A 13,580-nucleotide genomic window follows, 5' to 3' on the forward strand; every position below is an offset into this window, starting at 1 on the left:
TATAAGTTTAGTGTTTACATTTGTGATTTTATGCGTAAATGTTCAGCTATAGCATGGTTGTAACCTTTCTCCACAATATCTTTTCAAATCTGCACAATACGTTTAGTTTTTAGTTGGAAAAATTAAGTAAGAAAAGACAGTACCTGGCCAGCTCTAATAACAGAGCTGAGTCATCAGTGACGGGTTGTAATATCACCTGTCACTTATGATTGGCTCAAAGAGACCCGTCACTGATAACAAGTCATAAGTGATGGGTCGTAACGTGACCCATCACTTGTAACTAGCCTAGGACGACCCGTCACTCATGAGTTGGTCATTATTGACGGGTCACAAATTCACCCGTCACTAATGTCATCAGTGCCGGGTAACTTTATGACCCGTCACTAACGACCTGTCATAAGTGACGGGTCATGGTCTAGCCCTGACCTCGAGGCTACATAAGTGGCGGGTCCTGTTATGACCCATCACTTATGACTCTTAATCGATGGGCCAAACACTACCAGGATTGGATTCGTTTTAATCGATGGGTCTACAATTATTGTGGTGAGATGTGGGTTAGCACGTGGCATGTTGAGAGATGGACGTATGCTAGCTCTCATCTTATTAAATGATCTCCCAATTGATTAATTCGAATACAATTTGGACAGTTCCTCACAGTTGATGTCTAAGGACTCGCCACTTCAAAAACCGGTCAAACCTAAGGGCCCCGGGGTCAAAAACCGGTCACTTATGTAGTGTCTCTTTTGTCTTTTTTCACGTAGTGTCTGTTCCATGGATAATTGTTATTTACATTGATTGGCAAGTATGTGACTTATTTGTGAAGCTCTTTGTTTTATTGTAATATTATTCTAAATGATTCCTAGTCTTATATCATTATGTGGGACAATTATGTTTCACAGACTAGCACATGTATTGATTGATGATCATGTTTCAGAGAGTATAGATATGGAGATATTGAATCAATAATGTGGACACATGTTACACAACATGGTGTTGGATAGACCCACTTTTAGATATTATTGTTATTGTTATATGATATGCCATTAGTTGTAATATCAAATGGTGTACCTGCAGGATCCTTAGACCTGAGATTATCATTTATTCGCATAATATGGAATGGCACACTTTGGGGCTGCCAAACACTACTCCGTCACTGGGTAGTCATAAAGGTAATTTTCGGGTTTGCCATGAAACATGTCGTGGGGTGTTAGCAATCAAGATGAAATTTACCCCTCCTATATAACGGGAGAGATATATATCTCTGGACCCCTCAATGTGGTTAGATTAGAAAGTGTATGGCCATGCCAATGTGATTAAAGAGTTAATCATGAGTGTAGTAATCAATTACAATATTGAGTGCATGGCCGAGCTATCATAAAGATGGCACGTGTCTCGTCTTGAGCTTGACTGGTATCGTGAGGCAAAGGGATCAGTGCATGTGTATATCAAGGCTCATGCCGATATGATCTTTATGTATACTTGGAAGTTAATATGTCCTGCTAGGGGCCGTTGTTGATTTTGGTTTGGAAAAGGGTTTTCGAATTGTTCCGTTTATACGTGAACCTAACAGGTCACACACTTAATGGGTTGGAACAACATATACGGATTGGATCTATTAGTCGGTTTGATTGGATTGTGATCCATGAGGGATTAGAGTCTTAATGGGCCACCAACGTGGAAGCCCATTAGTGGGCTCTATATAAGGGGAGGCGGTGAGGAGGGTGCACACAATTCAGCCACTCAAAACCCTAGCCACGCCTCTCTACCCGACCAACCAAAACCCTAGTCGTGTGCGTGGTGCTAGCACACTGGCGCACAGCGTTCCACCCCATGACATGTATCGTAGAGGCACTACTATCATTGTGGTGCTGATCGGCTTGGCTACTAGAACTCAAAGCTGCATCTGGTTTGACTCCCGAATGTGTTCAACTCAGGAGTCAGATCAGTCCCGACTTGAAAGTCAGAATGTACCCACTAGGAAGTCAGAATGCACTCGACTAGGAAGTCGATCACCTACATCTACTCGAGTAGGAGATCACGTGGAAGGGACGATCGCCCTGTTGTGTTCAACTACTTCCTCTACATCGATGTGCACATCGTTGGACCGGTCTGCTATAACTCTTCTTCCACTGTGCTGTGCGTGTAGTGGTAACGATCTATGATCCCCTACTCTCATAGTTTTCTAGTTGAATGCGGTAGAATCTTTTTTGTGCTATCATAGCCTATACCCGTTCCCCAACAATTCCTTGTTTCAAACGTTGCAACTTATTCAACAAATCATAAGCATAATAAGAAGGCACAAACCTATGTCTCATTTGCTGTTTTGAACCTTCCCAAGTGGTAGGAATAGCAATAGGATATGCACGGCATTATTCATGCCACGAAAGAGTCATGACAAGCAATTTTTTTATCAACTAAAAGCTCCCAACCCAAGTAAGGTCGAGAGCATTACATACCAGCCTGGAGACCTTGTGCTCCAGTTTAAGCTAAATCATGAAGCAGTGGGGAAGCTCCAATCCAAGTGGGATGAACCTTTTATTGTGATGGAGTCCCAAAGATCAGGGTCGTACCGCTTGGCCAATCTCAAATGTGAAGCATTGTCTCACACATGGAACGTGTATTCGCTTCGCAAGTACTGGGTCTAAGGACCGCCCCTCGTTTGTTTCCTTTGATAGATAGGCTTAGCTAGGATGTTTTTTACTTTTCTGCAAAGTATAAGGGCAGATACCTTCAGAGCTGTACTCTTTTCCTTGCGGGGGAAGCCCCATTCTAGGGTGCAAGGTTTTTAATGAGGCAGTCTCCTTGTGTAATCCCTAAGTGAATGAAAATAAATTCCCCAAAAGTTGTATTCAGCTTTACTTCGAGCACGAAGGGTTGTAGTCCAAGAACTCCCCTGTGGCTGGTGTCTAAGGACTCGCCGCTTCAAAGGACTAGACAAGCCAAGGGGCCCCGGAGGGCTGATGTCTAATAACTCACCCATAACAAAAGAGGGTACTAGTCTAAGGGCTCCCCTTTGGCCGACGTCTAAGGACTCACCCACAATAACAAAGGGTCGTCGTCCAAGTATAGGCTTGGCACTTCAAAAACCGGGCAAGTTTAGGGGACCTGGAGGGTTGACGTCCAAGGACTTGCCCACAATAACGAAGGGTCGGAGTCTGAGGACTCCCCCGTGGCTGATGTCACACCCCAAAAACCCCAGCTTAGCCATCGAACATGCATATGCATCATGACATCATTCTTCATGCATCTTGCTTTTGTTTTAAGTATTTAAAACATTTTGGAAATGTTATGTCATCAATCGATGCGCATACTCACCATGTCATCATGAGTGGGAATTGTTTAGAAATGGTTAGGAAGCCCCAAGACCATTTAGGAAGGATAAGGAAAAGAATAGGAAGAAATGGGGAAAAGAAAGAGGACTCTTAGCACATGGGCCTAGCCCGCGGTCTGACCAGGCCTCCCCACGGTCTGATCGCCAGGGCTCAGAACCCCCACTTAAGACCCTTCGACTCTCACCCACTATCTCTCCCTCACTTCCTTCTCCACCAAAACCGAGAGAGAGAGAGACAGAGACAGAGACAGAGACAGAGACAGAGACAGAGAGAGGGTGACCACCTCGACCATCACGACGGCCGGAGATCGACGGAGAAGGCTTCCTCGAGCTTCCCGAAGACTTCCCCAAACTCCTCCCTGTCATATTCCTCGCTGGAGACACTTCCCCAGTCTTCTTCGACCTCAAGGCTAGCCACCACCCCGAAGTCCGATCTTCGAATCGAAGCTTCCCCGGAGTTGTTCAACCCCCTAGAATGCTTCCCCACACTGAGGTGAGACTTCCCCAACCATTTCCCCATCGTTCCCGAGCTCAAAACGGTCCCCCATTAGTTTAGACCCGAGCTCCACCCTAGCCATAGACTTCATCCATGGGGTCCTCAAGTTTGGCTCTGTGCATGTCGCCCAAACCACCCAAAATACACTCCCCTTGTCTTGTTGAGTGATTTGGTACCCTTCTTGGTCAAAGGCATCGCCGAAGCATTCGCTGGCAACCACGCCGAGGTGCCATTGACCAGGCCCAGCGGTCTAACCGCCACTAGGGCCAGTCTGATCGCCAGGACATGACTTGGCCGGTCAGACTCCATAGTTAGGAGTCAGACTGGTACTAGGGTCGATCTAACTGCCAGGTCTACTCATTACTGATTTCTTCTCTGTTTGACCCCCACGGTCTGACCGCCAGCCACTCAGTACCCTTTGAGCTTAGGTTGTCTGATGAGAGGTTTAAACCTCTTCTAACCCAATCTTTTAGGCGTCCTTTTGCAAATGTTTTCATGACATGACACATTGTATCTCATTCATAACCATGCATCATAAGCATACATCTTCGTTCATTCGTTTGTTCATTTGATGCGTTCTTCAATTCTTTAGAGAGTGACGTATCGACGGTTCAAGTGATCAAGGCCGATACCGAACTGGAGGTGTACGTGAGCGAAGCACTGGAGCAACAAGGCAAGCATCTAAGCATATTTCACCTTTACTTTGGATCTTGTAGTGTCTATTTTGATAAGTTATTGCTTTATGTATGTTATGCATGTTTAGCGAGTCAATGTCAGATTTGTAGATAGAACCTATGTTGGTGCATTTGTTCCTACTTTGATTATTGATGATCCCCATCCTTGTAACCTGGGTAAAACTTTGTTAATGTCTAACTTAAAAGTTATATGAGATGCTTAGCAATGCATAGGTCATCGGTAGAAGCCGATCAGTGGTATGCCCATCGTTCACGAGCTATAGGGCTTAAATATATTTCACAATGCAAATGATGTTGGGATGAAGAGTTGGTGACCATGAGACGAGATATGGGTGGTGCTAGGGGTAGGTCAGGAGAGGAACCCGTATGCCATAGACCACTTGCATTGATTAAGCACCGATCGTTGTTTGCCATTGGCTTAATCACTTTTCTTACTTCCACATATTCAAAAAATGTATGAATGACCCAATTATCATAAGCTATGCTAACACTTGACTTGTGTCCCTATGACGCGTAAGAGAAAAATAATGAGGAGAAGCAAGGTGGCGGGGAGCTGGAGGTGTCCGGGACACGCTCACGGTACCGGTGTCATAGGAGCAAGCGTAAGTGGGTAGTTTCGGGTATGAGAAAGGTTGTCTCGGAGGATGCAACCGAGTCGTGTGGATAAAGATGTACCCCCTGCAGGGTGTAAGATCAATTCGAATTGCTGTGCTCTCGGTTATGGGCATGCTTATGTCCATCTGCATCAATCATAGAGTTTCAATGTTGGGTTGTTCATGGTATATTGGCAAGTGGCTAGTGATGGTTTATGTCGAGAAAAGATTGTTCAAGTGACAGTTACATTTATGGTTATGATCTCATGATAGGAGGGTACAAGTTGTTAAGTTTTGTAGACGCTCATACTCTTGAGTCGATAAATGGCTTTTGCGTATCAATTCATTTAACCTTGTGGCCGATTCCTTACTACTCATCCTCAAATGCATGATCCTTGGAGTTGGGTTATTATATGTACCCACTATGGAGTAAGTCTTGCGAGTACCTTCATACTCACCTGTTTTTGTTGAGGTTTTGCATGTGAGGACGCAATAGTATATGGTTATGTCATGCCCGCCGATGTCGGTGACGGGCAAGAGTAGTGGTGGGTTACTCGTGGTGACTCGGTGGTGCCATAGGGCAAATGGCGCCACACCTTTTGTTGTTTATAGATGTTAATTCCGCTACATAGTATAACATGCAAGGATTTAAACTTGTTGTATTTTGTTCTTCTACAAGAGCCTCAAGTATGGAGTAGGCATCTTGATCGACAAGAGCCTCAAGTATGGAGTGGTAGACGTCAAGAGGCAAGGGGACCGGATTATCCTGGTCAAGCTGGTCGTTGGGGACTTAGTTCTCAATGTTATCAGCGCGTATGCCCCTCAAGTAGGCCTCAATGAGAGCACCAAGAGGGAATTCTGGGAAGGCCTGGAGGACATGGTTAGGAGTGTACCTATTGGCGAGAAGCTCTTCATAGGAGGAGACCTCAATGACCACGTGGGTACATGTAACACAGGTTTCGAGGGGGTGCATGGGGGCTTTGGTTATGGAAGCAGGAATCAAGAAGGAGAGGATCTCTTAAGCTTTGCTCTAGCCTACGACATGATCGTAGCTAACACCCTCTTTAAAAAAAGGGAATCCCATCTAGTGACCTTTAGTAGTGGCCAGCACTCTAGCCAGATCGATTTCGTCCTCTCGAGAAGAGAAGACAGGCGTGCTTGCCTAGATTGTAAGGTGATACCTGGAGAGAGTGTTGTCCCTCAACATAAGCTTTTGGTGGCTGACTTCCGCTTCCGGATACGTGTCCAGCGGGATAAGCGCGCTAAAGTCGCTAGAACGAAGTGGTGGAAGCTTAGGGGGGAAGCGGCTCAAGCTTTCAAGGAGAGGGTAATTAAGGAGGGCTCTTGGGAGGAAGGAGGTGATGCAAACAATATGTGGATAAAGATGGCGACTTGCATTCGGAAGGTGGCTTCCGAGGAGTTTGGGGTGACGAGGGGAAGTAGAAGCGAAGCGAAAGATACCTGGTGGTGGAACGAGGATGTCCAGAAGGCTATCAAGGAGAAGAAAGAATGTTTCAAACGCCTACACTTGGACAGGAGTGTTGACAACATAGAGAAGTACAAGGTGGCGAAGAAGACCGCAAAGCGAGTAGTGAGTGAAGCAAGAGGTCAGGTGTATGAGGACCTCTACCAGCGGTTAAACACAAAGGAAGGGGAAAGGGACATCTATAAGATGGCCAAGATCCGTGAGAGGAAGACGAGGGATGTCAACCAAGTCAAATGCATCAAGGATGGGACAGATCGACTTCTGGTGAAGGAAGATGAGATTAAGAATAGATGGCGAGAGTACTTCGACCAACTGTTCAATGGAGGAGGTGAGAGCTCTTCCATTGAGCTGGACGACTCCTTTGATGATGCCAACAGGCGTTTTGTACGAAGGATTCAGGAGTTTGAGGTCAAGGAGGCTTTAAAGAGGATGAAAGGAGGCAAGGCAATGGGCCCTGATGGTATCCCTATTGAGGTGTGGAGATGCCTTGGAGATATAGCAATTGTATGGCTAACTAAGCTTTTCAACCTCATTTTTTGGGCAAACAAGATGCTCGAAGAATGGAGGCGGAGTATATTAGTACCAATCTTCAAGAATAAGGGGGATATTCAAAGTTGTACTAATTACCGTGGGATTAAGCTGATGAGCCATACGATGAAGCTGTGGGAGAGAGTCATTGAACACCGCTTACGAAGAATGACAAGCGTGACCAAAAATTAGTTTGGTTTCATGCCTGGGAGGTCGACCATGGAAGCTATCTTCTTGGTACGACAACTTATGGAGAGATACAGGGAGCAAAAGAAGGACTTGCATATGGTGTTCATTGACTTAGAGAAGGCCTACGATAAGATACCGCGGAATGTTATGTGGTGAGCCTTGGAGAAGCACAAAGTCCCAACAAAGTATATTACCCTTATCAAGGATATGTACGATAATGTTGTGACAAGTGTTCGGACAAGCGATGGTGATACCAGTGATTTTCCAATTAGAATAGGACTGCACCAAGGGTCAGCTTTGAGCCCTTATCTTTTTGCTTTGGTGATGGATGAGGTCACAAGGGATATACAAGGTGATATCCCATGGTGTATGATCTTTGCAGATGATGTGGTGCTAGTCGACGATAGTCGGACGGGGGTAAATGGAAAGTTGGAGCTGTGGAGACAGACCTTGGAGTCGAAGGGTTTTAGGCTTAGTAGAACTAAAACTGAGTACATGAGGTGCGATTTTAGTACTACTAGGCACGAGGAGGATGAGGTTTGCCTTGACGGGTAGGTGATACCTCAGAAGGATACCTTTCGATATTTGGGGTCGATGCTGCAGAAGGATGGTGAAATCGATGAAGATGTGAGCCATCGAATTAAAGCCGGATGGATGAAGTGGCGCCAAGCTTCCGGCGTCCTCTGCGACAAGAGAGTACCACAGAAGCTAAAAGGCAGGTTCTATAGGATGGCAATTAGACCTGCGATGTTGTATGACGCAGAATGTTGGCCAACTAAAAGGCGACAGGTCCAATGGTTGAGTGTAGCGGAGATGCGCATGCTGAGATGGATATGTGGCCACACAAGAAAGGATCGGGTTCGGAATGATGACATACGTGATAGAGTTGGTGTAGCACCAATTGAAGAGAAGCTTGTCCAACATCGTTTGAGATGGTTTGGGCATATACAACGTAGGCCCTCAGAAGCGCCTGTACATAGCGGAAGAATAAAGCGTGCGGATAATGTCAAGAGAGGTCGAGGTAGACCAAACTTGACATGGGAGGAGTCTGTAAAGAGGGATCTGAAAGATTGGAATATCACCAAAGAACTAGCCATGGACAGGGGTGCGTGGAAGTTAGCTATCCACGTGCCAGAGCCATGACTAGACTTGCAAGATCTTATGGGTTTCATCTCTAGCCTACCCCAACTTGTTTGGGACTGAAAGGCTTTGTTGTTGTTGTTGTTGTTGTTGTTGTATTTTGTTCTTCTAGCGTTAGTTGATGTTATGCTGAGAGCCAGACTGGTTCAAATGGCTCTTATTCTGTAATGTCAGCAAGTGGTGTTTAAATCATTGAACTTGCAACGACTTAAAGGCTTGTAATATATTTACATTACTCGCTCTTTATTATGTCTTGAAATGATGAAGGTAGTTGTAAAGGCGTGTGTTTTGATATTAGGCATAAAACACATGACGGGACTACCGGGATTGGATTCGTTTTGATCGATGGGGCTGCAATTATTGTGGTGAGATGTGGGTTAGCACGTGGCATGTCGAGAGACGGATGTGTGCTAGCTCTCATCTTATTAAATGATCGCCCAATTAATTAATTCAAATACAATTTCGACAGTTTGTCACAACTGATGTCTAAGGACTCGCCACTTAAAAAATCGGTCAAACCTAAGGGCCTGGAGGGTTGACGTCTAAGGACTCACCCACAATAATGAAGGGTCATCGTCCAAGTGTTGGCTCGGCACCTCAAAATAAGCGAGCAAGCCTAAGAGCCTGAGAGGGCTGGCGTCTAAGGACACACCCGCAATAAATAAGGGTCCTAGTCCAGACACGGACTGGCCACTTCAAAAACCAAGCAAGCCCAAGGGCCATGAAGGACAAACACCTAAAGGACTCACCCGTACTAACAAATGGGTGTAGTCCAATGGTTCCCATGTACGGATGTCTAAGGACCCATCACATAAAAGATCATTCGGGCCAAACGGCCCCAAAGGGCAGCTGCTTCATTGTTCCTAGGCAGCTGGGATCTGAGGAACCACTTCACATAAAAAAAAGAGAGAGGCTGAACTAAGAAAAAATAAAGGCTGCGAAGGCTAGCGCCACACCGGCGGATAGCATATAACTAACCGTGGCAAAGAGGTCTTCATAACCAGATGTCTCACTTCGAGCAGAGTAATCGAGTAGGACAAATCGCGATGAAAATTGCCAACGCATTATTGAAACAAATAATGTTACAAATTACAAAGGAGTCAGGGGATCGTCTGAAGATCCTGAAGGATCACCCGAAAGTATCTCCCTATATCTACGGCTTCGCGCCAGTTGAAATGCGAAGCCATACATAGAATCAAAAGAGGCATCGGGGTCTGTTTCCTTCTCGGACTAGTCCCCGGAGCGAAGGGATCAGGAGCTCTGCATCTGAAAAAAGTTACTGACCCCTGTGATACCTTTGGGCTTGACCCCTGTGCTACCTTCGGGCTTCTAGCACAGAATCATCAAAGTTTTCCTAGAACACTTGAGCCTCAATGTTATAGCCATCCTTAATAGCCATTCGCTCGTGGTAATAATCTTTGAAGTCTCCATGGGGATGTCGAAGTAGCAATCTTCGCCAAGTCGTGCAAAGCATATAAAGACCATTGTAGTCCATGAACAAAGGCAATACATCCAATACAAACCTCTTCGGGCTGGGGCCCGACGACAGGGTTTTCTCCCGCCTAAAGTGGGGCTAGGGGATGCGATCGGTTGTGCGTTTGAAATGCTGAAAAAGCGAAGAAATAATATTAGAAGTATGATTGATGAAGCGTGTTTCGTTAGCAAAAGCATGCCTTACAAAAACTTGATAAGGGCTAAAGTGTTTACAAAATCAAAGCAAAAGCCTCGGCCTACGACCTATCCTATGGCCTAATGGAAGGATTGGTGGAGCCAGGGTCAAAGATTCACACCTAGGCTCTACCAATGTCGCCTCCTCCGCTCTGACCTCCCTCTGTTGTGTCCCGCTTCTAAATCCAAGGTACTGGCCTGAATGTTACAAGCGCCAGCGAAGGCTTCAGTTTGGCCGCAGGAGTACCAATACTTCTTGGAGAAAGCCCGGCCGGTCCTCCTCACCCCATGATTCATAGCCTTAGCGCCAGTTTCTGCTAGGAACTCATAGCTCGGCGCACCAAGGGCTTCAAAATGGGAGTAGCCAGCGGCCTTCAAAGCAGTGAAGGTGGCCTTGATGGAGGCCCTAGTGCAGAAATCACTGAAATTGTGCACACCAGACTTGAGGAAAATAGCAGTGTGGTGGATCCAGCCGAGGGCACCTCGGAGGTCAGTTTCGTCTAAAAGGGAGGGGGGAACGTCACTCAGACCCAACTCATGAAGGAGCATGGATATCGCTGGAGAAACAGTGTGGGTATCCTTCGCAAGAGCAGCTAGCTCCTCCTCTCGTGCCGCTTTCTCGCAATCGAGGGCGGTATCAGAGGCGAGTCATTTTTCCCACTCTTTACCAATGATAGCCTCTGCAACGAGTCGTTGCTTCTTTTGTTCCTCTCGGGCCGCCTTCTCATGCTCGAGGGTGGCATCGAAGGTGAGCCATTTTTTTCCTCTCTTCCTTGAGAGTGACCTCCGAGATGAGCCACCGTCTGTGCTCTTCCTCGAGTGTGGCCCGAAGGTCCTCAGCCTCAACCTTGCCCTCGGCATGCTTGCATTTGTATAAAGCCTCATCCAGCTGAGATCAGATGTCAGCGACAACCGTTCCGTCTCCTCACATCAGAAGCAGGCCCTGTTAAGAAATAAATACGTCATTCAATGCCGATGAACGGTGTGAAAGGAAACAGACACTAAGCATTACCCTTGTTTGCACGACAATAAGCTGGTCCATTAGGACAATGAAAGTAAAGCTCATAGCCAGCGACTCGACCTACATGGGCGGAAGTGCTTCCCCAAGCTCGAGAATGGTCTTCAAGGTAACTTGGCTTCCAAAGAGATCGACAAAGTCAAACCCACCATTTGTGCTCTTCCTCGAGTGTGGCTCGAAGGACCTCGGCCTCGGCATGTTGGCATTTGTATAAAGCCTCATCCAGCTGAGATCAAACATCGGTGACAACCGTTCCGTCTCCTTGCATCAGAAGCAGGCCCTGTTAAGAAATTAATACATCATTCAATGCCGTTGAACAGTGTGAAAGGAAACAAACATGAAGCATTACCCTTGTTTGTGTGACAATATGCTGGTCCATTAGGACGGAGGAAGTAATGCTCATAGCCAGTAACTCGACCTACATGGGCGGAAGTGCTTCCCCAAGATCGAGAAGGGTCTTCAAGGTATCTTGCCTTCCAAAGAGATCGACAAAATCAAACCCATCGGAGGCCGAAGCACTGGCGCTTGGCTGGGGGATATTAAGCGTCCCCAACAGCCCCTTGCTTTTCCAAGGCCCGGGTCGAAATGAAGGAGTATCACGAGGACATGTACTCTCTACTACAAAACAAAGCATAAGATCACAGGCATAAGAACAAGATGAGAAAACAAGAAAAATACACGACGTCTTCTCTCCACCCGATTTGTTCGAGTGAACATCGAGGCCATCATCGGGAGAACCTCCGGGGGCTGCAGCAGGGGGTGAGGCTTTGCTTGAAGCGATCTCATCCTCCAAGCCGGAATCAAACAAGTGGATGGCATTTCATGTCTCAGGGCCATCCTCAAGCACAGGATTTACGATGGTGTGGGGCACCACAGCGATCAGGAAGCTCATCGAAGCCTTCGGGGCCGAGGAGGTGGCCGCTAGATTGTCATCGTTGGCGGGCCGTGTCAACGCACCATGATTTTCACCATGGCCTTCGGCGCTTTGGGTAGCCCACCACTTCTTAGCACCCAGGTCGTTCAAAATCCTGGAGCCGTGACGAGGCGCCTTCAAAGCAGCAACAGACGCATAGGTGTCATCGGTGGCGATCTTCGTCGTCTTCCACTGCCGCGTACCTTACGGAGGCAGGAAGCATTGTTCATAGAGAAGGCCATGAGCGTCCATGACCTGATTAAGTCACAGGTCCTTCACCTTCATGGTTAATTCATCATACTCAAGCCGTGTGTACAACCTGAGAAGGACCTCTGCATCCGTCTCAACCTCCTCGGCACTCCTTGAAAACAAGGAAAATTAACAATCAAAATAGTTCACCGGAAACTGTATCGAAGAGGATACCCATACTTACCTGGTGCTTCTTTAAGATGAATCTTGAAAGATTGAAGTTCATCCGAGGACCCTGCAAGTGGTTCGTCAAATTTCCAACCGAAGGAGAGCGGCCCAACGCCGGCTGCGTAGTATTCCTCGACGAGGTCGCAAACACTGAGACACTTTGAAATCATTGCGATGGCCTGGACCTTTGCCTTGACAGTAGATGTGAGATCCACCTTTGGTCTCCTTCGGAAGGCGATCTCCGTGGCATTGGAGGACATTTGGCACCCTTTAGGAACGCGTTGTTAAGACTAGAGCTTGATCCAGTCACTACCCCACAGGTTCTGTTGCGCCTTCACAGGCACCTCCACCTCCCCATTGGGAATGAAGGACATGCTTCCATACGAAGCGACGCACTCCTCTCCATCCACCTATAGCTTCTTCACCGGTAGTGTGCATATTGGAGATAGGCGAAGACTGTGAAGCTGGGCTTCTTACCTTGCAACTGCTAGGCCTGCGCAAAATTGGACAGGTGGACGATGGCATTCAACATCAGTTGCTGAATCTCCAGCTCATACCGATCCAGGACGCCGGCTAACATAGATATCCATGGGAAACGGAGGACAACCGCAAATAATTTGATGAAGACTACGACTTCGTCCTTGCGTGGATGCGATGTTGACTCCTCAGGAGAAGGCACCCGGGCGTCACTGGCTTTGCAAAGCCAGCCCTTCTCCACCAGTAGCTCCATATGATTTTTGGTGCACTGGCTGACCCCGAAGTGCGGTGTCGAAGCAAGCTTATCACTTGCATGCTAGATTGCAGATTTCGTCATCTCACCGAAGGGAAGGAAGGGAAAACTAGAAAGGACGATGGGTTGGCTCTGCGATGGGTAGAGACTAATCCAAAAACATGGCGAAGGCAAGGGGCACGACCAAAGTAAAAATTGAGAAAAGGAGCGGCGGCTTAGTTACCACCAGGGGGAGCAACTCATTTATATACACCACATCCAAACAGCACAAGCGGAAAACCCGGAGCACACTATCGCATGTAGAGCGAATGGTAAGGCGACATGTGTTCTGACGCAAAGGTCCCGTAACGTCCAGAACACGTATTGGAGGCAAAAA

Source organism: Phragmites australis, chromosome 12 (genome assembly GCF_958298935.1).
Source record: "Phragmites australis chromosome 12, lpPhrAust1.1, whole genome shotgun sequence".
In the NCBI taxonomy this organism is placed as follows: Eukaryota; Viridiplantae; Streptophyta; class Magnoliopsida; order Poales; family Poaceae; genus Phragmites; species Phragmites australis.